Source organism: Zootoca vivipara, chromosome 10 (genome assembly GCF_965207765.1).
Source record: "Zootoca vivipara chromosome 10, rZooViv2.hap1.1, whole genome shotgun sequence".
NCBI classification, from domain to species: Eukaryota; Metazoa; Chordata; class Lepidosauria; order Squamata; family Lacertidae; genus Zootoca; species Zootoca vivipara.
Window position 1 is genome coordinate 7,529,609 of NC_142593.1, and position 23,483 is coordinate 7,553,091.

The 23,483-nt window shown below is 43.0% G+C and overlaps 1 pseudogene; it reads left to right on the forward strand.

The window, feature by feature from the left end:
• Positions 1–16,041: 16,041 nt before the first annotated feature.
• On the forward strand, positions 16,042–16,304 carry LOC118077836 (small nuclear ribonucleoprotein G pseudogene; annotated as a pseudogene).
• Positions 16,305–23,483: the final 7,179 nt, after the last annotated feature.

The window sequence follows — 23,483 nt, forward strand, 5'->3', positions numbered from 1 at the left end:
TTTGTCATGCTGGCCACATGACCTGGAAGCTGTACGCCGGCTCCCTCTGCCAATAACGCGAGATGAGCACCGCAACCCCAGAGTCTGTCACGACTGGACCTAATGGCCAGGGGTCCCTTTACCTTTACCTTTAGCTGAGTCCATGGTTGGACATTATCCTATTATAATGCAGCCTGTATGCCATTTTCACTAATATGCACATTTTTATCCACACTTTACCAAAGCAAATGCATTTTTGCAAACATTATTTGACTGGAGAACTACAAGGCAAAATTCAGAGAGGTGCAAATTTTGAAGGATGGCTGTTTTTCAGTCTGCATGTTGTTTCAAAAAGTGTGAATTAGGTAGGCTCACCTACACATGAGAACTGAATAAAACTTCTCTCTTCTCGTCGGTTGTGGCACTTTTCCAGCCATCTTTGCCTGCACCTCAGAAACCAAAACTCAGCCCGTGGCTTTATACATTATTGTACTGTAGACTGTAATGAAGGACCTGTGACACTCCAGACATTTTTTGGACCACAATGCCTAAGACAAAGGTGTGATAACAGTTTAAGAGGTACCATATTTTTCCCTGTATAAGACTATGTTTTTCATGCTAAAAAGTGGGCCTCGTATTATACATAGACAGTGCATAGGGTGGATGTTTGATTGGTTGCTGCTGCAGCTATCAACAGCTATTGTGTGTGCTATTGGTTGCTGCATCAATGGGTGGTATTGATTGGCTGATGCTCCGGCTGTTAGGCGGGCAATTGGCAGCTTCTGCCAACGACGGGACAGTCGGGAGGCGGATTTTGCGAAGCATGCGGGTGATTGATTTTGGGCAGTCCCCCCTAAAGAAGCTGAACAACCCTGGGTAACACCCCCCCCAAAAAAAGCTCAACAACTCTGGGCAATCCTCCACAAAAAAGCTCAACAACTCTGTGCTATCTCCCCCCATTTTCTTAAATTTGAGTTCCCCAAAATGTCTTCTACATGGGGGCATCTTATAGACAGAAAAGTATGGTACTTATTTTACACTAGTGGTCATTCAGCCCGTTAAGTAAACGGGCGCTAGAACATACTGGGAGGTCTTCCCCAGTTGGTTTACTGCCTGCCAGGGGAGCGAGCAACTCTGCCAGGGTCCTCTCCTCTCCAGCCCAGCTTTGCAGAGACGCTTGCTCAGTCTCCACCCACCTGCTACACCCGCCGACCATCGGGGATCCCTGTACCTGAAGACAGGGCCCCTGCTGTACGGCAGAGCCCGGGCTTGCGCAGGAAGCGTGAGCTCGCTGGGCACAGCACCGCCATGTTGCTGTACCCCGCGAGGACCCGTCCTCGGATCAGGGGCTGCCCGCGCGAGTGCCTGGCTGCCTGTTCACGCCGCCTCGGACGCCCCGTCGCCGAGGGAGGAGGCGGCGGGCGGCACAGAGGACAGGGAGAAGGGTCGCCAGGCTCCGACGGGAAAAAGAGAACCGGGGAGGGGGGGGAACGCGCGCGTCCCCGAGGCATGCTCCCGCACCTGCCCCCTCACAGAACACCTCACAGAAACACTACACAAAGCCGTCCGTTATGGCGGCTTTCTGTCCCCTCTCGCAGCAGCGTCCGGCTCCCGCTTTCCTCGCGGCCGCTCGTATTTGCTGGTCAGCAGCACGCCAACCGCTCAAGACCTGAGCTGGGTGGCAATGCGAGAGGGGAGGGCGAGGGCGAGCGGCGGTTGGCAGAGGGGTGGGGGGGTGGGGAGAGTTTGTGTGTGTGTGCGCGCGCATGCAGTCTCTGCTGTCCAATCCCTGTGTCCCTGGGGCACATGCGCATTAGCACGGAAAACGGGACACACGGAATCTGAACGCAGAGACACAGGGACTTTATTATATAGGATAAGGAAAGCCTATGCAAATAAAACAGGGCCCTTTACATAGAAAGTATATATACTCACTCTTCCCACTGCAATATTGCCATCGTATGTTTCAACTAGTATTTGTCACCATACTTTATCATAGAAATAGCCCCCACCAGGACATTGATAGGCTGAAATCCACCCAAGACTAATCAAAATTAGGCCAAGTCAATCACAAATTAAATATCACACACATTTCATGAACACACAACTGGTTGGGCAGTGAAAAAAATTATTTGTTTATGTACCCAAGTTCTTCCTATTTTTGTCTGGTATTTGGATAGTCATAGTATGTTCCTTGTTGACCAAAAACATATAATACTTTTGAGCCCTCCAGCTACATGCCACAAATACTTTTAAGTATATCATAAAGAAGCTCTGTGTGAAAGCACCTAGGTTTTTTTTTAAAAAAGTCATATATAAAAATAGCGCTCAGCTTTGATTTCCAAAGAACACTTTAATAGAAACACTTCTTGAGTGTTCCTAGGCAACTAACTAATGAATGAGGTAGATTAAATATTCCTTTAACAAACAGGTGTCACTTTCTCTGGCTCAGGTGAGCAAATAAATCAATTTAAGGCTGCAATCCTAAACACAGTTTACTAGGGAGTAAGCCCCCTTGAGTTACCAAGTCACTTATAGGTATAGGACTGCCCTGAGAGAGAACAATAATTCTTAAAAACTAAATTGTCATGATGTGCTTATTCTGGGCACAGGGAAGTACTCTAAGCAATACAATGAAGGCATTGTTTCTTGTTTTGCTTTTATCCAACCCAGCCTGCCACTGTTATGTGCAGAGATCCCTATATAACCTGTGTCTACAGACCTCTATTTATGGCCATAAAGGGGGAAACAGACCTTCTAAGAAATGTCATTATATAAAAAGGAGATATTCTGGAACAGGACAGTAGGGAATGTATTAAAAGTGCAAGAGGGGAAGTATCAATAAATGGGGCGGGCATGGGGAGAGGCAGGCCTCAAACTGCAAGGTTCGTTCTTACTAAAATGTTACCCAAAGCCCAACCTATTGCAAATGCAAACCTTCTCTGGGGGCAGCAGTATTATTTCCTTCAAGAAGAATTATGTCGAGAGCTGGGCTGGCTCAAAATATTTTGCCGCCTGGGGCAAAGGACAAGATGGTGCTCTCCGTTCCATAAGCTGACTTGACTGGTTGTGGAATCTTATGATTCATTTAATGACATTTATACCCCACCTTTCTTCCATCGTGGAACTCTAAGTGGCACACACGTGGTTCTTAGGCGGTCACTTATCCAGGCGATGACTAGACCTGATCCTCCTTCAGACCCTTCAAGTGTTCCTATTTTCCAGGGACGTGCCTGATTTACAGAAGCCGTCCTGGTTTCTGATTTGACCCCGGAACGTGGTGGTGGTTGTTATGGAATAGGACATCCCTATTTTCATCAGAGAAATGTTGGAGGGTATGCTCCTTAGCTTCAGCGAGGTGTTAGTCTCCTGTGCATAAGGGGTGCAGGTCAGGCCACACTGCTCTGTCTTCCAACAACATGCTGTCAATACAACCATCACCCAGCTTTTCCTAATGGCCCTGCTTGGACCAGCAGCGGGTGGGAAACCTGCTAAGCCCTGCCCACCTATAGGTGTCTGTGTGGCCGGAGAAAAGCCATTTAGCTGGGCCAAAGGGGGCTTCTGCAGCCACTTCAGAAAGTGTCCCAAGTGCTGGGCTTCTGAAACCCTCCACCTATCAGCTGATTGTCAGGGCTTCAGAGTGCTGCCATCATTGTGGCATCTCGTGGTGTCAAATTTCGCCTAGCATGGGTAGGAGAGATAAAAAATGATTCTAGTTTCCACCCCTAGTGGAGAAGGATCTCTCTAGTGTTCATAATTGCTTTACTCAGAGGTTACAAATAACAAGGAGTGGTCCATCTATAGAGATTACCCAGGGTGGCTATATCTTGCACTTGATTGGAGACATTTATTTTTATTACAGCTTCACACATTGTACCACTCAGCCCTAAAACTGGAAATCATTTCCATTGTCAAGACCTGGGTGTGAGAAATTTTTACACAAGCAGCGGCAGATAATCCAATATTTCAGTCCTCCTGTATTTTAAATTGTTTAACGAATAATCCTTTTAAATCCCACTCTGGCGATCTCTCACACTTTACAATTCACTCTTAATCTACCACAAACTACCAATCTTACCTTAAAAAACAAAGAAACAAAAACAAAATTTGGGCCATGATCAGTTTCTCTCCTGTAAACTCATGTGATTTCAAAGCTTTGGTATAAAAGCCCTTTTGAACTTATATGTTCTGTACAAGTGAATCTACCTTTCTGTGTTTTGTTTTTGTTTTTGTCTTTGTCTTTAGCTAACCTGTTCTGCTATGGTGATTCTCTACCATTTCAGAGGACATTTGAAATCTGTATTGCCCTGTGCAAGGGCATTCTGGAGACAGAGAATTTCTCGTCATTTGGCAAAGATGGCAGGGATGGGGGAGGGACTTGCATAAATTGTGATTCCATCTTAAATGATGTGCCAGTAATAATCAAAATGGGGCTTGTCATATTATGCATGCCTAGTCAAAGAGGATATTTTATTTTATTTATCCAGCACTAAGAGCAGAGCCTCCCTGCAGAACTCCCATTGATTTTAATGTATGCAAAATTGGACCCTAGCTGAGCTAATTAGTACTTGACAAAAATTCACTCCCCACTTTACTCTGATTAACATATCTTGAAATTTAGATAAAGAAGGGCAAAATAATTACTGGATGCAAATGAAGGCTGAAGGATGCTGACTGCAAGCAGGTTCAAATGGGAAAAGCTCAAGAGCAGCACTGCCTCCATTTATAACTCAGTCGTTGTTTAACTTTGTTGTTTACCTTTCTATGTGAGTGGCAGGAAGAGAAATTGGGGGAGAAATTGGGGTTCAGGTTGGCAGCCAGGGCCGTCTTAAGCATATCCAGTGCTGTGGTGCAAAGATCCCTCTGGCGCCCCCCCCATTTCCCAGAGTTGTCTATTTTTTTTAAAGGGGGACCCCAAAGTTGTTGAACTTTTTAAGGAAAGGCTGCTCCCACCCTCACACTGCTGCCCCGCGCGGCCAGGCATCAGCTCCTGCGGTGGGGTCATGGTGTGGGGTTGGGCAGCCGGGCACGATGGGGATGGCACAGGAGGCAGGCGGGGGTCTCGTCCGGGCACGGACAGGCGAAGTGAGCTGGGCCATCCGCATCGCCACAGCAGAGAAGCGTGCTCACTCACCCACAGTCTCGTCGTCCTTGCTTGGGAAGGAAGGGGAGGGAGGAGAGAGCGTGACTGGGAGGGGATTGGGCAGGGGAAGGAAACACGGTTTGTGTGAAGGAGTGCAGAGGTGGTGGGGGCAGCGGGAGGAGGCAGGCTCTGTGTAATGCGATGGAGAAGCAGGGGAAGGAGGGAAGGGCACTGGGGGCAGCAGTTTCAGCGTATAGCCTCAAGCACAGGGATCTTTCGAGGAAGAGTGGATGGGGGAGCAGTGGTAGAGTCACATTTATTATGCGCAGAGCTTGGGATGAAACCACACACCACACAGCCGAGGAGGCGCGCAGGCACCAAGCCCCCACTCCACCTCACTTACCTCCCCGCTCTCCCCTCTCTCCCTGGACTCTCCTCATATCTGCCAAGTTGCTGTCAGAGAAATAAGGGCCCAGGTGGAAACAGCAGACCGGAAGTAGCGCTGCCGCCATTTTGGAACTGGGCGGAGCATGCTCAGAAGTGACTTTTGATACTGCTTTGCCCAGTTCCAAAATGGCCGCCGCGCCAGAAGTCGCACTGCAGCCATTTTGGAACTGGGCAAAGCAGCATCAAAAGTCGCTTCTGAGCATGCTCCGCCCAGTTCCAAAATGGCCACCGCGCTAGAATAAACGGGAGGAAACAAAAAAAATCATTTTTTCAGCTAGGGACAGCTGGAAAAACGGGGATTTCCCAGGGAAAACGGGAGACTTTGCAGCTATGACTCTCCACCTGGCACCCTCCACTGCTTGGCGCCCTGGCTCGCCACGCAACTATGCCCAATGGTAAAGACATCCCTGTTGGCAACCCTACCTAATCCACTTTCTGACACAATAAGCAAAGTGAAACTATCCTTCTCAAATCTGTACTTCTCTAAATTTTGCAGTTCAACAACAACAAGCCATTTGGGGGCCATTTCTCCAGCCTGCAGGCAAGAATCCACAGTCAGGATTTGACTATGAGAGAATAATAATAATAATAATAATTTATTTGTATCCCGCCCTCCCTGGCCAAGGCCGGGCTCAAAGCAACTAACATCATAAAAGCAACACAATAAGCAAAGCAAAGCAAAGCAAACTTTATTTGCGTAGCCGACAGGCCATAGCATCAGAAGGACAGACACTAACAAAAATACATGACATATATGGTTACCAATAAAACCTATTAAACCTATTAAAACCCAAGGTTTTAATATGTCACAATAATGTCATAATGTCACAAGGTTTATGTCACAATAAGCATAAAACAGACATCAATTAATTAAAATACATCTTAAAATTAATTCAGACAAGTTAAAATCCAGGCAGATGGCAATTATCAGGGTGGAATTGAGAGTGGTTAATAATTGCCAGGACCAACTGTTTCCACTGATCATACAAGGACCTGTGAGCGGGTTGGAAGCCTCCTTCAGGCTTGTTTTATACAAAGGAAAGTAAGTCAAACTAAACTGCATCCTGCCCAATCAACCAGGCAGCTCTCAACTATCAACAGCAGGCTTCCCCAACCTGGTGCTCTACCTCCAGATATCACTGAACTACACAACTCCCATCTTCCTTGCCCATGCTGGCCAGGGCAGATGAGAACTGCAGTCCAAAACATCTGGAGGGCATCAGGTTGGTGAAGGCTAGCCAATAACAGCAAGCAGCAGATCAGAGACATGCAAAAGAGCATCTGCTGCCCCCCAGATTTTTGACTGGAGCTGAGTGAACTTCTCACACTGAAAGCATCTAGAGGAGAAATAAAAAAATATACAAGTCATTATATTGTTATTCGTGCTTAAGAGGGGCTGTCAATAGAAAATGTCTAGAAAGGTACATATTGTGTTTCATGTCTTCTGTGTCTTGTTTGTTGCTAAAAGCCCCCACCCCCATGACCTCTTGTTCCAAGGTTGCAAAGGGATTTGGAAAGAAGCAGGCTAAGAAAAGGTCACGTCAGCAAACTCTGCACACTCCCTGAGGAACATTCACAGCGCTTCTGTACTAAATGTTCTTCCCTGCCTTCAGCAGCAATATACCGTATATTCCGGCATATAAGACGACTGGGCGTATAAGATGACCCCCGACTTTTCCAGTTACAATATAGAGTTTGGGATATACTCGCCGTATAAGAAATACGACCCGCCGTATAAGACGACCCCCGACTTTTGAGAAGATTTTCCTGGGTTAAAAAGTAGTCTTATACGCAGGAATATACAATACATATTACAATGCATGTCACTAAGAAAAGAGATGTACTGTATATAGGTAAAAAAAAACTTGAATTATCATGATCAAATGTCATTTAACTTCAAGATTCATTGGTCACAGTGAAGATATTTCACTTGATACAAATGAAAGAGATAACAAAAACGTGTGTTCTGGTTCCATTTACATACTTTTTTTCATATCTAAAGTGACTGGCAATACTAGCTTCATTGAATACATTTAAATCCTTCCAAATTGCTTCCACCAACCTAGCAAAGATTGCCGTGATTTCAACACTCTTAAATGATACAGTAATAATGACAGGGGTGGAGACCAACTTGATGACTGACTTCAAAAGACACTACTCATTATTCAGAGAGAGGAACAGCAGAGACATCCCTAGCCCTAGAGAATATCAGCCCCTTAAACAAGGGTCAATTTGGTGGCTATGGAAACTGTAATTATTTGATAATAAGAAACCTCCACTTAGTTGGGCAGAACATGCAGCTGACTGCTGGCTACAGAACAGCAAGCACTGCCTGAAGTAAGACAAAGGGATTCTAAGTGTGTTGGCTGCCAATGGCCATAAGAACATACTCTCAACATCAGGCCCTCCAGATGCTTTGGGACTACAACACCCATCATCCCTGACCACTGGTCCTGTTAGCTAGGGGTGATGGGAGTTGTAGTCCCAAAACATCTGGAGGGCCGAGTTTGCCTATGCCTCCTCAACACAATCGGTTGCACTTGAAGGAGGACCTTTCTTAAATTTTTGTATTGCGGGAAAAGGTCCTTATCACTGGACCACTGCCACAAATGGCAAAGAGGCTGGGAACGTGCGAAATGGCTTCCCTGGACATGCTCAGAAGGAATTTCAAGATGGATATATTTGGCCTTTAAAAGGGGCCAGGTTTTGTTAGGCACCGTCGCTTCAATTATTGTATACTGGATATTGTTTCCTTCGATTATGTGTTGTTAACAACCATGGGCACCCTTCAGGGAGAAAGTGCAGATTATGAATTTAACTAATGCATCTATGTATGAATCAATACATTTACAAATAAATAACAGTAATAATAAACTTATTACAATGTTATTGGAACTTGCATTGTCATTTCACGGAATCACAGAATGGTAGAGCTGGAATACATAGGGATGGTGAAGAAGCTGGATTCAAATTGTACCGTATTTAAAGGCAAGCCTACCTCATCTGCACCTTCTGAAACAATATGAGGACCAAAACACATCCATCTTTTGTAGTTCACGCTTCAGTGCCGTTCTCCAGCTAAGAGATGTGTGAAAAATGCATATGCTAAGCTATAGTGGGCATAAAAATGCTCAGTGAAAATGACATACAGGAATGCATTATATTAGGGGGAACTGAATTGCATTAAAAATACAGACAAAATTGCATACTAAATGTGCATATTAAGAAAAATTAACATTAAACTGCTTGTGAATTTACATGAGGTTTTTTTTTAATTGCTTGCTGATGTGTAAACAAGAGAGTTGAATTTAAGATTAGGAAAAGGAGAAAACAAGAGAAACCAAAATTGGCAGATATGCCTTCAAGATGGGAATAAGCAAGTCTCATAGCTGCCAAGTTTTCCCTTTTCTCGCGAGGAAGCCTATTCAGCATAATGGAATTTCCCTTTAAAAAAGGGATAACTTGGCAGCTATGAAGTTTCTTCTGTGGGGCTGTGCATATTTACTTGGGAATGACACGCACTGTGCTCAATTGAGTTCCCCTTCCCTGCCTTCCTCACTCAACTGAACATTCCCCCTTGGTTTAAATCACCCATTCAAAGACCTCTTTATCCAGCAAGTAGAAATACATGAAAAAGTCCCCCCCCCAAAAAAAAAAGCCTTCCCCAAAGAAGAAAATTATTCAAACTCAATAGAGTATTGCTTGTTTTCTGCTCATCAGGAACATAAGATTTGGATTACCATGCAAGACTTTCTGATAGTGGGAACGGAGATGTGGGGAAATGAAACACTTCATTTCAGTAAACACTTGACTTCATTTATCTGTCTAATTTTAGCACGTACCATTGCTAGATTTCCAATGATTCTTCAAGCAAAGAGCATTCCTCCCCAGAGGCATGACTCAAGCTACTCAATGGCACGACCTTTCAGAAAAAGTACATGTTCTGTAAATGCATTTTCCTTGATACAAAATGTGTCTGATATCCTTCGTGTTCCTGTCACTGCTGTATAGGGAACAACTCTGAGAGACAGCCATTCTCTTTACTTTTCAGCTTAATAAAAATAGTTTGCTTATATATATAAAAAAAACATCTCTAAAACATCTCAATCTTGTAACTGTGTAGACTTTTCTTCTCTGTTTTTTCCCCAGATTCTAATCTTGTGTAAACCTGCCCAGCAGAGGGTGGTGTTGCACACTTAAGTGTGCAACTTAAGTGTGCAATTCACTTGAAATGAAGACAGGATTAGCCATCAACCACAGAAGAATAAATAAAGCATGGATAAATTTTATATAGGGGTTTGTTTTTAATAGGATTGAATCTGTAAGCATTTGAATGAACCATAGATTTATGTTTTATCTATCATAACTATCTCTTATAGAAGAATGCATATTTAGGCATGCACACATCAAATAAAAAGGGGGGGGGGAGATTGGTTCCAGTGTGGCATAAAAGTTACAGATGTTCCAGCTTGTAGTTTGTGATGAATGTGCTGCAGAGACTGTCTAAAATCTTGGGGAAATTGCAGATTACAGGGACAGCATTGGCCAATGCAATTTACATCCTTCAAGAAGGCAAAACATTTCCCCTTTTTCAGGGTCTTTGCAATGCCTTCCAGGTTTGCATAACCATTTCATCCCTTCTATTTCCAGTGTTCTGGAATGAGTGTCCAAAATGCTTCTGTGTCCAAAATGACACCATACACACACTCACTCACACACGAAAGAAAGAAAGAAAGAAAGAAAGAAAGAAAGAAAGAAAGAAAGAAAGAGAGAGAGAGAGAGAGAGAGAGAGAGAGAGAGAGAGAGAGAGAGAGATGAGGGAACCCAAAGTGTACAGAAGTACAAAAATATTTAGGGGAGAGGAAACTCCAATAGGGATGGGGAATGTCAGAACAGTCCAATGCTCACTGGCCTTGAATACTGACTGACAGTGAGGGGGTGGAGGGGGGCAAGGACAACCAGGTAGGAAACAGAAATGGAATGGAGTATTTTCGGGAATTCCATAAAGTAACATTTTGTTGCAGGTTCCGCATGTTGAATGGTAACAAGACAGCAAGGGTTTGTATCAGCTTGTGAGGTGCACACTTGGATATTTCTTTGCAATCCCAATCACCCCTTATCATTTTAATACATACATAGCAACCACAAAGGGACATTTTTCTTGCCTGACATACTGTCAAAGAAATGGCACTGTTAGCTCAGCAATCACCCTCCAGAGATTCCTGCAGAAGGGAATATGGATATACCTGTATGTGGAAGGCACTTTGATGTCCAGCTGCAAGGGTACAGCAATTCCATTTGTCACCATAAATTATCGAGTGACCTCTTAAATATGCCATACTGAGCAGTTCCACAAGCCTCATCTATGTGACATTTCACAAGGTAACTTTCAAGAGGTTCCCCCACCTCACTGATCCATTGTAACAGCTCAAGCATTTAGGATACTTCACATTCATCCATAGAGACACATTAAAGAATATTATTAATTCAAAAGTGAACTCTTGACAGAGCCTTGTGTGGTATCTTTTGGTCAAGGCTTAATGTGCATTTCTACAATTATTGCAAAGAACGAACCTGAGATATGGATTTTTAAAAACAAACAAGCAAACCAATCGATCTTCAAGAAGAAAACAAAATGGTTCTAAGTAGGGTGTGCACCACAAGATTTGGTTTGGATCCTGATGTGGCATTTTGGAAGATAGCCTTCCTGTGTAAGAGGTACTACCGTAGGAGAGTTCACGTTCTGAATCTGTTTTATTTCCCTACATCAATTCACTATTGCCCTCCCTGTAGCCCTTTCAGTGCCAGGTGGAGATGTTCATCTTTCAACAAGACTCACAATACCCTCCAACATCCCCCTGACTAAAATAGGGACATCCTAAGGAAACATGGGTGGCATGGGACATAGGCCACAGAGCCTAGGGCTTGCCGATCAGAAGCTCAGCGGTTCGAATCCCCGCAATGGGGTGAGCTCCCGTTGCTCGGTCCCTGCTCCTGCTAACCTAGCAGTTCGAAAGCACGTCAAAGTGCAAGTAGCTATATGTATATCTATGTATATCTTTTCCGGGATCCGATTGTGAACAGAAATGATTATGTGAGTAAACTTTTATACTTTAAGATCACTGTGTTGTATCTTATTTTTAAAGGGGGAACAAGGGGAAGATATGCCAGGAATATATATTATTACAGAGGTTCTAGTGAGCCTGAGCAATCGCTGCTGCTGCTGCGTGTGTTTTTAAAAGGGAATGTAAACTCTGCAAAGTTTGTGAACTTGTTAACGCAAGTTGGGATATGATGTTATAAATAATATATCCTTTCCTGCATCCCTGAACATTCCCACATCAGCTTCATTCCATAGACTTCTAGTGTTCCCCCCCCCCCTAGCAACTGAAGCATGTGTAGGCCTGCCTTCTGCAAGCTGCTGTTCTCTGGATGTTATTGGATTACAACTCTCATCATCTCTGACCATTGGTTGTACTGGGTGGGGTTGATGGGAGTTGTAGTCTAAAATATCTAGAAGGCACCAGGTTCGGAAAGGATGGTGTAGACCAGGCATCCCCAAACTTCTGCCCTCCAGATGTTTTGGACTACAATTCCCATCATCCCTGACCACTGGTCCTCTTAGCTAGGGATCATGGGATTTGTAGGCCAAAACATCTGGAGGGCCGCAGTTTGGGGATGCCTGGTGTAGACCTTCAGCAAGCCTATGGAGGCGCCACAAGCTGGTTAGACAGGTTGATGCAGGAAACTCTGCAAATGAGGCCCTCTCACTTTTTGGTCACTTCATGGCTTGGATGGCCTAAATGTGCATGTTTTCTTCCCCTCTCAGCATTGTATACTTCAGAATTTGTTTTGTTTGTTCTAAAAGAATTATCCACATGCTTTGCATATGCCTGAGGGAGCATTCTTGGTCTTATGACCTTGCCAGATACCAAGAGATAGGAAGGAACTGGCTCATCTAAGCAATTTCTGCTACATTACCATCACTGGGGGGAAATCCTCTTCAGTTTAATACATATTCATCACCAATTGATTTTTAAAGGGGCAGTTGAGTTTTTTTTAAAAAAACTATTTTGAGGCTATAGGCTCGGCAATTATTTCCCCTGTCTGCCATCATCCTTCCCATCACCTGGATAATAAACCAAATACAGCAAGAAGCAGCTGACTTGCTAAATAAGCCCAAGGGAAGAGAGCAGCTGGAATTTTCAGCTGATTTGGGAATGTTTGTTTGTCAGAAAAACAAGGCACATTGGGGGAAGGTCATGGCTCAGGGACAGAGCTATTGCTTGGCAGGCAGGAGGTCTGAAGTTCAATCCTAAAGGTTCAATAGCTGATGATTGACACAGCACAGAGGGCCCTTTGCCTCACTTCATTTTGTGATAAGAACATTTTTTAATGTATTTATTTTGTTTCTTCATTCTAGATAAATTATCTACGATAGGCATTTTCATACCATTTTTCAACCATATTCCCAGGGCAATTTACAAGGAAGAGTAAAACAATTAGAATGGTCATTGCGAATAAAATAAAGGGCTACCATAAACAAACCACAAATGCATCATAAAACAGTTGGCAAGATTAATTTATATCTCAAACACATGTAGTGGGGCACATTCTCAGTCAAAGGAGAATAAGGTCTCATCCACAGCATAAAGCACACTGAATGCACATTTGAAGCACATGGCTTCCCACAAAGACTCCTGAGAACAGGGAACTGGGAAATAGAGCTCTATGACGGGTAAAATCAGTTCCCAGGAATCTTGGCGAGAAGCCATGCACTTGAATGTGCTTTAAATATACGCTGTGGATGTGATCTTGGGTGCCAGGAAAACCTCTGAAAAAGGAGTTCTACATCTGGTGCCACCACCACTGAAATATTTTTCTCTCTGTTAGCCACCCATCTCACCTCAACTGGTGGGCCGAAGGATCTCCACCGAAGACCTCAGTCTACAAGTAGACAAGTATTATTTGGTGTCTTCAGGTGGAAATGACATACTCTCAACAGCAAAAGGAGAGTTAAGGGAATGTCTTCCTGACTGGATTGAGTTCTCGGAACAAGAAGGCACCATAGACCAGGCATAGGCAAACTCGGCCCTCCAGATGTTTTGGGGCTATAACTCCTACCATCCCTGACCACTGGTCCTGTTAGCTAGGAATGATGGGAGTTGTAGTCCCAAAACATCTGGAGGGCCAAGTTTGCCTATGCCTGCCTTAGACCCTGCCTCACAGCAGCTGCATCTAAGATATGCTCTCTCAACATTGGTTGGTGAGGAATATGCATTGACCTATAAGCAGCAGCAGCTACAACTAAAAATATATCTATAAACATATAAGGAAGGAAGTCTGTACCCATCTTCTGTAGCCTTCAGAATCCCAAATATTCAGCAGCACAGGAGATAAGCCACCAAGATCACCTAGAAATACCAGGACCTGATGCCATTTGAAAAACAGGGCATAGAACTTAGACATGAATATCTGAAGGGAATATTTTGGTAGATTAAATCCCAGAAGTCAGTAGCTAAGCATATGGCTAGCACACCCAACCGTTTTGACTAATTCAAAAACAGGTGGTTATTAACTGACATGCTGTGCTTTAAATACAGGGAATAAATACTTCAGTTCTCTTTGGTCTCACATGCACACCTCAAGTTGTGGCTCAGACTTCCTGAAAAATGTGGCTTCCCTACTTTCACTTTCTGGATGCCAATCACATCAGTTGTGGTCATGAGAATGTAATCAGACTCTCCACAAAGTCTATATGATTAGATCCAAAAATATCTGGTTCTCCATTTTATTCAAATGAACACATATCTACCGAGACACCTTGAACTGTTTACCAACCACTTCCCCAAAACAGTCACTGTCTTGTATTACTTTTGGTTTGAGGGCTTGCCTTTTCTACTAAGAATCTAGTTCTTTCAGGATGGTTTCAGGAAGGGAAAATGCTAATTGATATGTGTTAAAATGCAGCATTTTACAGCATGTGGTTAGAATCATAGAGTTGGAAGAGACCACAAGGGCCATCCAGTCCAACCCCCTGCCAAGCAGGAAACACCATCAAAGCATTCTTGACATATGCCTGTCAAGCCTCTGCTTAAAGACCTCCAAAGGAGACTCCACCACACTCCTTGGTAGCAAATTCCACTGCCGAACAGCTCTTACTGTCAGGAAGTTCTTCCTAATTTTTAGGTGGAATCTTCTTTCTTGTAGCTTGAATCCATTGCTCCATGTCCGCTTCTCTGGAGCAGCAGAAAACAATCTTTCTCCCTCCTCCATATGACATCCTTTCATATATTTGAACATGGCTATCATATCACCCCTTAACCTTCTCTTCTCCAGGCTAAACATACCCAGCTCCCTAAGCCGTTCCTCATAAGGCATCGTTTCCAGGCCTTTGACCATTTGGGTTGCCCTCCTCTGGACACGTTCCAGTTTGTCAGTATCTTTCTTGAACTGTGGTGCCCAGAACTGGACACAGTACTCCAGGTGAGGTCTGACCAGAGCAGAATACAGTGGTACTATTACCACTGGTTCTCTGGACAAAATTTTTCTCTAAATGCTCCACTCTCTAGAAATTTGCAAAAACATCTTCTTTTCCTCCCCTGTTCTCTGTGCTGCCAAAATATATGTACCTGCCCACACAGGAGGGTTTTCGTTTTCTTCTCCCAGAAACCCTTTTCATTAAAATGCTGTCACTGCATGCTACAGTATCTTAGAAACTGTTAAATGGGCAGTTTATCGTTACATGTCTGCATGAAAGAAATGCATTAAGAAAGTCTGCTCTAGTTTTTTTCCCCCAACCTTGTAGAATCGCAGCAGGAGGTTTATTATCAAAGTTACTATCACTTCTTATGCTCCAAACTCTAGAGATCTGAACATGTTAGAAATTCAATATCCAAAATGTATTCCAAGTTGTAACTTGTAAAAATGTTAACCCTGCTGATTCAAGTGCTAATTTCACCTCCAGAAGTAAGTGAAGGTAAGCTCTGCTTTTTAAAATTAAAGTCGGATGTAAAACCTTGATTTTATATTTAATTTATGAATATGTTCTTAAGTGAAACGCACACAGCTGCTTGCGTGAGCCATTTAACGGGCGTGCTATCAAAAGATGGATCAGCCCAATTGTTGGTCAATGTAGATATTTGTCTAGAAGGCAAGTTTATATAGGTGCCAGGCACTAGACTTCCTGTCACCTCCAATCATGCAATGATTTCCACATGATTAAAGTCATTTTCCAGCCTGTGACTGCAGGCTATGCCTCAGAGGGAAAGGAAGGGAGGAAGTCTCACTATTATTTTTTATTTAATGTACTCATAGTGTACTGCTTAAGCACTACAGTCTGCAAGTAAAAGGTAAAGGTAAAGATACCCCCTGACCATAAGGTCCAGTTGCGGACGACTCTGGGGTTGTGGCGCTCATCTCGCTCTATAGGCCAAGGGAGCCGGCGTTTGTCCGCAGACAGCTTCCAGGTCATGTGGTGTACATAAAAATTATAAAAAGCATGAAAATTATAAAAAAGCATGCAAAGGGGAGGAAGACGCTCGTTGCCGGAGCTGCTTGTGAGGAGACACAATGAGCAAAGCACACCCGCCGGAGCTGAAGAAGTTTATGGACAAGAAGCTGTCATTGAAATTAAATGGTGGCCGGCATGTCCAAGGAATCTTAAGAGGATTTGATCCATTTATGAATCTTGTAATAGATGAGTGTGTGGAAATGGCACCAGGAGGACAACAGAACAACATAGGGGGTGGTGGTAATACGTGGAAACAGCATCATTATGCTAGAACGAGTATAAACAAACCAGTGGAACCAGCTACAATGTGGACATATGTTTTTGTATTGTAGATTTTACAGGCATGACACATTCTTTGTGATTTTTTTTAAAACAAATTGTTAAAATGGGGGGGGGGAGCATGCAAAGCCATTTCCCATCCCCGGAGAGTTGATGTTGCGGACTGGGAGCATGCCCTCCCCCACACGCATGGGGCAGGATAGCCCCTGCACCATTGGTTGGTCCTCAGCCACGTCATCCCAAGGCTGTCCAATCCGGACAGTCCAGGGGCATGGCGCAGGCTGTTTAAATTGCCCACGGCCGAGGACATGTTCCTTTTCTCCCTGCTCGGTCAGTTCTCCCACCCTCCCTCCCTTAGGTTAGGCTCTTTCTCTCCTCAGCTTGCTATGGACTATGGTCCCCTGTTTTTTAACAGGAGCCTGGTAGGAATTTTTTTCAAATCGTCACAGCTTTGTAGGGTTTGGCAGTTAGGCATCGGAGTATACAGTTGAAGGGGAGGGGAGGTAGTGGCCATCACCTACCCCTTCTATTTCAAGGGTATTCTGTTAAAGAAACCTTGGGGGCGTGGTCTCCGCCTGAACCCCCTGATGGGGGGCTAGGGCCATGGCACGATCCCTAGCGGTGATCCTGGGGGAGTTCCTAGTTGATTTGCATCATCAGGGATCCCCCTTCTGGTGGTTAACCCTTCCAAGACTCCTGAAGACGGGCAGGAGTCAGATATAGTCGTGTGGTTTCCAATGCCTAAGCCAATACTACTCACATTCTGTAACCAATAAAATTGTGGCCTTTTTCGCCCATTAACCTAAAATACTGTTTCATGTGTCTTTATTCCACTTCCCGGGAGGGTTTGGGACCTTGCCATGCAATGGGTAAAATCAATTACAATTATGAAAAACAGAAAACTTGCTTAAAGTGCCTGCTGAAATAGAAAGATCTTAGTCAAATGGCTAAGGGGGGGCTGTCTATTCTCAGCAGGGAGGGAATGCCACAGAAATGGAACCATATGGTGAGATTAAAGAATATTGTAATAGCTGGCTACAATATCATTAAATAGCCCACCTGTTTATTGAAGACAAAAATAGGTTTTGAACAGAAAACTTCCAAATTGCAAAGCAAATTACTGCAGCCAAATAAGATAATATCAAAAATGTATAATTTACTCCTTGAGTAGGAATTGAAAGATGAAGTAATAAAAGAAACAATGATAAAGTGGTCACAAGATTTGGGCAAGACAATACACTTAGACAGGTGGGAAAAATTGTGGAGTGTGGATATAAATTTTACAGCCTGTTATGTGATAAGAGAAAATATAATGAAAATGTGTTATCGTTGGTACCTTACCTCAGTGAAATTGGCTAAGGTTTATAAAAAAATATTCAAACCTTTGCTGGAGATGTAAAGTAGAGGTGGGAACAATGTATCATATGTGGTGGCGGTGCAAGGTGATTAAACAATTCTGGACTAAGATACATGAAGAGCTGAAAAGAATATCTAAGACTACATTTCTTAAGAAGCCAGAAGCATATCTGATGGATTTAATAACTAATGATATTCCCAAAGACAAAAAGAACATATTCCTCTATGGGACAGCAGCGATGAGACTACTAGTGGCAAAAAAATTGGAAAACAGGAAAAAAATACCAGAAATATCAGAATGGAGAACTAAGATTTGTGAATTTATGGTAATGGCAAAATTAACGGCTTCAATTAGAGGCAGCTCTAAGCAAAAAGTTAAGAGAGAGTGAGAGTGTGTAGAGACATATATGGAAAAATATGGAAATGGAAATAAATTTTAATATAAACATAAAAGGAAATACTCACAAGGATACAAGATAATATTACAAAGGATAGAATCATTAAGTACAAACAATTGTTAACACAACAAGAAACAATAATATGAAGACCAATAAGATCGCACATGGGTGAGGGGAAGTTGGGAGGGAGGGAGGGAAGCAGAAGGTGGTATCTGAAGAATTATTAAAAACCTTTAAGAACATGATATAAAAGCAAAATGATATATGTAATTGGAAATATGTTGATTGTTTGTGGCTGTAAGCTTTTTATTTTCAAATAAAAAATAAACATAATTTAAAAAATAAAAGAAATGGAACCACAGACCATAATGCAGAGTTTCTGGTGGATATGAGTAAGGCATCTGAGACAATGGGGGACCACTCACGGAAATTCCGCTCAGTGATGGGACAGGGATAAAAAAGGGATCAGGTGGTCATGAGGTATCCTGGACCCAAGTTGTTAAGGGCCTTGTAAATGAATACAAAAACCTTGAGCTTGGCCTTGCAACATATGGGCAGCCAGTGTAAGCTTTTAAGCAGCAATGTTGTGTGCTGGCTGTTGTCTGTCCTCACCGCCAATCTAGCTGCACCAGCTGGAGCTTCCAAACCACTGTTCCCTATTGACAAGAGCACACAGCCCTCTGCTTTTAAGGAAGTGCTCTACCCAAGGAAGATGCTAAGAATACAACAGGATTAGAAACTGTTCCCAGACAAAAGAGGAAGATTTGCTCATATACAGCGCATACCTGGAGGAAAACAGGAACCAGGAAAGAAAAGACAAAGGGGTCAGGCTAATCAAAAACCGAGGCCAGGACCCAGGTGATAGCAGAGGTGCATTTCGGCACGTGTGACTAGTTCTGTCGCACGGGGCACAGAGCCTCAGGGGCACTATAGGGGGCACCACAACTATGATGTAGAATGGAAGGCGAGAAGCGGGGGGGGCACTGAATTTGGGTGTTACACAGGGCGCCACTGAAATTTGAGACCCCAAGGTTTAAATTATGGAAGCTGGCTTGAGTGGAGTATAAACCCTCAGAAAGGCAGGGTTGAAATATTGTAAATAAATAAAATGAATATATGCTAATCATACATATTTCCAGTGCTTTCCCCCCCTAAAAAATGTTTAGGGGAACTCTCATTTTCCTACTCATTTTGAAATACTGCCCCTCAATGAGGCCAAACTTACATTCACAAAATGTTTAGGGGTGTGCATACTCCTGTGTTCCCCGAGAAAAAAGTGCTGCATATTTCTGCTCCAAAAGGTGCTTGCTTACCCTGTGCTGATACCATTGCTATAGGGTTTGTTGTTAGACATATAAAAGAAGGGGGGAAATGACAATAGAATATATATTACAGGTACAGCAGGGGTCATTTCAAAAATGTTCATGATATTCCCCCCCCCCCAGCATGATGGACCATACTGCATCTAGACCTCCATATTCCCCTCTTTCTCCCCCACTCTGAAATGGCACTTTTTAAAAAGTAGAAGACTGGTGAACATGGCTGAGGTGTGGGAAATAACTGAGGAAAGGAGGGGCGGAAAGTGGCGAGAACCTGTGCTCTGCCTCTTGCAGAGGCCTCACAAAGAACAATTTCACACAATTTTCTTTTTTAAAAAAAATCCTTCATACAAAAGCCTGAACAAGCTGTTCCACTTGCAAGTACATCAAACTGTTTTGGATTATACACATTGCAGCATCCTTCCTTCTTAAATCTGCCTGGCAGCAGTCAATGTGTTGTCACGTAATTCTTATGCATCTGGCCTGTGGGAACAGCCTTGCTGTTTGCCTCCAAGCTTCAGTGTGGCTTTTGGAGGGTGGGTGGCTAAGTGGGTCTTCAGACTACATACAGTGGATTCAGGGTCTGTGATACAGCAGTACAGGCAACTTGCTAGTATTTTAAGTACCTTCAATGTTTTGCTGTGCAAGTGAACACATTTATAATAAGCAACAGAAACAACAAACCTGCAATAAAATGATTCACTGCTGTCTGGGTCTCATCTCTGTTCTCTCTTCTTGAAAGTTGACTCCTTTCAGAGAATCCAATCCCAGATAAGGCCAGGTTAAGGCTGCAGAAGGAAGGCTTAGTTGTAGAGTGGGCACTCCGACTCCCGAGTGAGCGTAATGATTTCAAATCATTCAATCATTCAAAACTTTCAATCCAGAGATTTAGCTTGGATTGCATATCTGTACAGTAATCGATTGATGGCCAGCTTGGAATAAGGTCAAAAGTGACCCCCCAAAAAATATCCTTTTGGGAATTATAGGGACAGAACGACCCAAACTATTGAAATTGATTCATGTATGCGACTACAGTGGCAAGAATGTTACTTACCCAAAAATGGAAAGAAGAAGAAGTCCTGGCAAAAGAAGAATGGATACAAAAACTTATGGAATATGCAGAAATGGCGAGACTTACCAGAAAAATAAGACATCAAGATAACAAACTTTTTATAAAAGAACGGAAATGGTTTATTGAATATTTGCAAACAAACTGTAAACAGATAAGAACATTGGCAGGATTATTGTAATAACTTGCAGTTTTATAAGCGTATATATCACTCCCTCTTCTTCCTCAAGATGAGCAAAGAAATCTTTATCTCTGCATACGTGCCGGGTGCATCCAGAGTCGACAATGAATGCTGATCCTGGTGCAGCTTTGGTTTTTGTCCTCCTCCCCCTATGCCTCTGAAATTTCTTTTCTGCTTTGAAAACTTTTTACACTAATTCTGAACATGTTTGACCTCCCCACAGGAAAAACAGTATGATTGTGAAATCTACCTTAGGTTTCAACTCCTAATAATGCTTTAAATTCAAATATTATATTTCAAATGTTCAGAAATTGAGATTTGTGATCCAAAATGACAGCTTCTGAATATTTGGCAAATACTTTAATGAAAAGCTGCAGAATTTGGGGAAGCTTTTTTCTTGCAGCAGTGCACACTCAGATATCTGAACTGCAAGAGAAAACAAAAAACCTAACAGTAGCACAGAAGTCAACTCCCACATTAGGCATGAGAGAACCATCTGGTCTTGAAAAGATCACCATCACCTCCCTATTTATAGTATTTGCTTTAAATGTTTCAAAGCCACCAAAATACAAAATAAAGCCTATTTTATCTCCTTCACAATATAAAACCTTTTTTTTAAATAGGTCTATATATGCTTCCAAGGAAGAGGCTGGAACAGCATCTCTTCCAAGAGCAACTCTGCTGTGCTGTTTAGGCAAGGCTACACAAATAAATTGTGGCCAAAAGTTGGCCAAGGGCCTTATGGCGGTTCCCTCACTGCAAGGAGCGAGGTTACAGGGAACCAGGCAGAGGGCCTTCTCGGTAGTGGCACCCGCCCTATGGAACACCCTCTCGTCAGATGTCAAGGAAATAAACAACTATCTGACTTTTAGAAGACATCTGAAGGCAGCCCTGTTTAGAGAAGTTTTTAATGACTAATGTTTTAATATATTTTTAATCTTTTGTTGGAAGCCACCCAGAGTGGCTGCGGAAACCCAGCCAGCTGGGCAGTGTATTATTATTATTATTATTATTATTATTACATGTAATTTTTCTTTACAGTGTATATTATAACTGCTGGTTTTATTTATATGCATATTTTGAATTTCATATTTGTTTTGGTTCACTTGTTTTTAACTCTCATTTTTATCAATAATATAAATTAAACACCTCTGCTTACTCCTCTCGACAACAATGAACACTCAGTTGTATTAACTGGATTGGTTTTTGTTCCAGATATTGATAAGCAAACACTGGCAATTTCTGCTCCTGTTTCTGTTGGAATTCTCCGGCATTCCTAATGGCCATCGCCCTCACGTAAGGCAGTATCATTTAGGAATTTCTCAGGAGATAAACATGCAGGTCTGTGCACCATATTGCTCAGCAGTGGCTGTCAATAGAGGGAAGACCTAATGGTCCGCTCACCGGACAGAGGTAAAAAGACGCATGAGAGAACATGTCCCCTTGCTCCTGAAATTCATTTTCCTCTGCATTTGATACTTTCTCCTACTGAACTGTACCGTATATAGCAGGCATAGGCAACCTTGGCTCTCCAGATGTTTTGGAACTACAACTCCCATGATCCCTGACCACTGTTAGCTAGGGATCATGGGAGTTGTAGTTTCAAAACATCTGGAGAGTCAAGGTTGCCTATGCCTGGTATATAGTCTAGCAAAACTTACCTCGTGGCAGAAACATGCTTGCTCTCTTCTGGCCTGAGGCACAAAGGTGAGAGAAAATGTGGTTCTCAGAGAGGAAGTAAAGGGAACGTATTTGCTGACTTTTAGAGCAATGTTATCTTTTGTTCAGGCATACCTTTCATTCCTCTTGATCCTTTAATCTTATGCTCAGCTCAACCATAGGCCTCTGTTTAAGAAGCAAAAGCCACCTATAGCACAGCTGGCTAACAAACATCAATGCAACTGAATCAGTCTTTATTTGAGCCTACTTGGGGAATGAACTAGCACAAAGCACAACCCAACTAATATCATAAGTCAGAGGGTACAAATTGCCTGGACCCATGTTGCACTTCAGTCCATAGAAGAATGGCAAACTATTTTGTCCGGTTGCTTGTACGCCTGCAAAAAGTGCGCCCTCTCTTCAAAATGAGAACAGTGGGTGTACTATGTCCTCAGTTAATAATCAAGGACATTTACAGAGAGAAAAGAGATTTACAAGAGCTGTAAACTGACTTTGCCTTTGGAATTGCTGGTAAACACTTCATGGCAGGTGAAAGTAACGTGACCTTCTACTGTTGGTGCTGCATCTAAAAGAAATCATCATCTAAAGAGAGGCAGGATAGCAGGCTTGGACATCTTACACTTACTGTTCGGATAAATACTGAAAGACACAATAAAAATGGAGCATATTTTTCGTCTTTGTGGATCCTATAGAAAAAAGAATGAATTGTTTTATATCTGGAAGCCTACAACCAAAGAACTAGCTGGTTAGACCAAGCCGATATGTGAAATTCTAACCTCTCTGCCTCTTTTCTCAAGCCCTCCCTGTATATTCCTCAGATTTCTTTTTTTTATTACAGTATTTTAATGCATTTCTGGGACCTTTGCTGGCCCTCAGCCTTCCCCACAAAACTATTCCTGCTCCTAGGGTCTATGTGAGGTTTTAACTGCAACGCAACAAGGCAAGGAACTTTTCTTTATCTCATGATTAGTCCTCCACAACTTCCTGAGAAGTCTGTTCCCTCGGCAGATGGAACAGCCATGAACATTCCATGTACTATCACAGCTGCCCAACCAATCTGTCTTCACTGCTACAAATACAATACAACATAGACAGTCCCTGTATTGTCAACCAAAAAAAGGAATCACCCTCTTTCCACATATTGCAGCCCTGCCATCTGAAATGTAGAGTTCACCAACT